The sequence below is a fragment of the Oryctolagus cuniculus genome, chromosome 5 (genome assembly GCF_051225735.1).
Source record: "Oryctolagus cuniculus isolate XC-2025 breed Fujian yellow rabbit chromosome 5, ASM5122573v1, whole genome shotgun sequence".
NCBI lineage: Eukaryota > Metazoa > Chordata > Mammalia > Lagomorpha > Leporidae > Oryctolagus > Oryctolagus cuniculus.
This window is the reverse complement of record NC_142871.1, coordinates 17,802,367-17,805,719: the sequence shown is the minus strand read 5'-3', so window position 1 is coordinate 17,805,719 and position 3,353 is coordinate 17,802,367. Positions and strand designations below refer to the sequence as shown.

General features: G+C 45.5%; 1 pseudogene; it reads right to left on the bottom strand.

Annotated features, from left to right (window-relative positions):
* Positions 1-949: 949 nt before the first annotated feature.
* LOC100340760 (cyclin-H-like) lies at positions 950-2,495 on the bottom strand (annotated as a pseudogene).
* Between the last annotated feature and the right edge of the window lie 858 nt (positions 2,496-3,353).

Here is a 3,353-nt window from a genome sequence, read left to right as displayed (position 1 = left end):
TGCGGAATTGGCTGTGCATTAGATTGGTGAGTTCACATTTCAGGTTGGCTTTCTGGCTTTGGTTTTGTTTTTTTTTTTTTTGGTGGGGGTTGGGAATCCTGCTGCTGTCCATGGCAATGAAGAAGTGGGGGAGAGGAGGGACTCCAGCGCCAGGCTCCTAAGAGCAGGGCAGGCTGGTGGAGCGACATTGAGGACTTTGTGACTTAGACTCCTGGGAAGAACCAGGGGGGCCCTGGATTCCCGTTTGTAGAATCCTTGCTGATAGAAAACAAGTTCCCGATTCTAAAAATGCCTTGCAAGTGAACTTTTGAATGCAACCTGATGTTAAACTAACGTTATAATGATAATCATAATTTTAGGTTCAAAACAACTTTGAAAATCTTAAATTGCTGAAATACAAATCTGAAGTTGGGTTGGTGAGAACATTGAGCAAGCGGGTGTGTCTGGTCATAGAAAGCAGTGGTCTCACCTGATTGAGGGGAAAGTAAATTAACGCACCTTCCCATTATGAAACTAAGTGGACTACACCCTGGCACCAGCTGAAATCCCTCTTCGTGCCAAATGCTGTGTGACTTGTCTCTCCTTATTAAGTAAGCTTCATTTATCCTGGTGGGGTGCCTTTTACGGATCTCACCTGCCAGGTAGCACGTTGGGTGATAAATTAATTCTGGCTTTGTACAGGCAGGGCAGTGGGCGGACACCAGTGTCAGAAAAGGGGGGTGGGTTCTCTCTTGACTTCTCTTGCAAAGTTGCCTTGACGAGTCACTTGACTTTTTTTTCTGGGTTTATTTTATTCCAGCTTTATTTTACACAAAGCTGCCAAGAAAGGTAAACAATTTAAATAACAAACAGAAAAGATTGGATTTTTCACAATATACTTTTAAAATGAAGTTAAAAGCCAGATATGCTTCCTACTTCTGCTGATTCGGTAGCACTGCAAATCAACTCGAAAGGGCTAGAGGGAATCTACCAGGTCGTCATCAGTCCGTTCTTCCTCCCCCTCTTTGAGACACAATCATCGTCTTCACAGGCTTTTCTCTTCTTCGTAATTACATTCAGAGCAAGCACAGCTGAGTGGCATCGTTCCATCTTCAGTTTCAGAACAGCAACTTCTCCAGGTCTGGGTGGTGGTTCTTTTTTTTTTTTCTTTTTTAAGTTTCTCATGCTTTTCATCATATCCAGTAACTGGGACAAGCAAGTTTTGTTCTCTCCCAGCATCAGACTCTTCAATATTCGCTCCACCCTGGAATACTGAACAGAGCAAGCAGGCCACACCCAGCACACACCTCTTGTTACTCACTTCCCACAGCGATTCCAGCCCGGGAGGCACTAGATAAAACGCAGTCAGGGCAATTTGAGAAGATGTGTACACAAGTTAAGCATCTGTCAGCTGAATTCTATCAAGGAAGTCATCTATTGTTTTCCTCAACATCTCTGGGTTCTCCAACACGGGGCAGCGAGTCTTCAAATCATTGAGGAAGCCCTCAGGTGGTCTGCAAGGATTGTGCACAGTAAGGTGGAAATGAAGTTGCTGTGTAAGTGGTAGCTCATACTCCAAAATCTGCTCCAGTGCCTTTTCCTGTCGAAGACCACCCTCCCGAAGGTTTCCAACAGACTGAGGACTAGATACATTGAATTCACCCACTTTGCAGGCCAAAAACACACAGAAGAGCGGATAAGGAATTATCCGGGGGTGATATTCCATTACTGAGTTATTAAGATAAAAAGGCTTGAAATGCATATGAGCTGTGCCCACAAGAGACCTTGGCATTGCTGGCTTAAACACGGAACTGAATTCCAATAATCTTTTCTCACACTATCTGCAGAGTGCCATTTCTTCGTGAGGCTCAAGAAAGACTGGGTCTTTTGGAAGAACCTTCCCGTTCGCCACCGCTTTGCATTTGCATTTGCGGTTGGCGTCAGCCCACAGTCTGCCCAGCTGCGCCTCGCTGGCGAAAGCCCAGTGCCTTTCCAGGCTGCTGTTGTGGTACATGGAGAAGTCCGAGGCCCAGCTCTGGACGAGAACGCCCGACCATCACTTGATCTTTCAGGGTTCAGTTTGCTCATCTGGATATGAAATGAGAGGTTGAGGGAGGCCGTGTGCAGTTCTGAAAGCCCACGAATCTACATATAATGCAAAGTTTTATAATAGAGCATCTCGGAGGAGGATTTCTAAGAATTATGGGTCAATGAGCTATACAGGTTATTTCAGAAAGTTCGAGAGTGCTTGGACTCCATGCCTGCCCTGGCTCCTGACGCTGGCTTCCTGCTAACGCACTGGAAGGAAGTGGCGATGGTGTAAATGAATGGGCTCCTATCTTCCCTGCGGAAGACCTGGATTGAGATCCCAGCTCCCAGCTTTGGCCCGGCCCGGCCCTAGCTCCCGTGAGCAGTTGGGAGCTTTCTGTCAGTCTGTCTCTCTCTGTTTCTCTGCCTGCAGAAAAAAAAAAATAGTTTTAAATTCATGAAAAAATTGTATTATGAAAAAGCTATGCTGCAATTTATACTAATAAAACTATGCTTTAATTTAATTTAAACTAATTCTTTAATTTAGTTCCTTAATTCTATTTTTCCATTAACTTTTGAAAGTCCGCGTATATATGTTATGGTGAGAGCTAGACAGTTGCTTACCTTTAAAGGTAACTGATGCTGTTATAAATTGTTTTCAAAACATCACTTGAGTGGCTTAAATATTGGCTAACACTTGTAGAGCCTTCGTTTCCTTTGTATTTTCTTTCTTTGTTTTTATTTAAAAGGGAGAGAAAGAGAGCGAGAAATTCCATCTTCTGGTTCACTCTCCAATTGTTTCCAGCATCGAGCGAGCCGGAGGCAGAACTCAACAGAGATCTCCTGCGGGGGAGGCAGTGACTTGACTACTTGGGCCGTCACCTGCTGCTTCCTAGCGTCTGTGTTAGCAAGAAGCTGGAATGGGAACTGGAGCTGGGTGTGAAACCCAGGCGCTCTGCTGTGGGAAGCAGGCATCGTGACTGGCACATTCACTGCCAAATGCCTCTATTTCCTTTATGACACGCAGCTAACAAGTTATTTGAGTGCCACTACAGTGTCATAGACATTTATATAACTTTGACTTTAGAAAATATAAGCATCGTGTCGGCACTGTGGTGTAGAAGGTTAAGCCTCCACCTGCTGTGCCACCATCCCATATGGGCACTGGTTAGAATTCCAGCTGCGCCAGTTCCAATCCAGCTCCCTGCTAATGCACTTGGGAAAACAGTGGAAAGAGTCCCATGTGCTTGGGTCCCTGCCACCCACATGGGAGACATGAATGAAGCTCCTGGCTTTGGCTTGGCCCAGCTCCAGCCATTGTGGCCATTTGGGGAGTGGACCAGCAG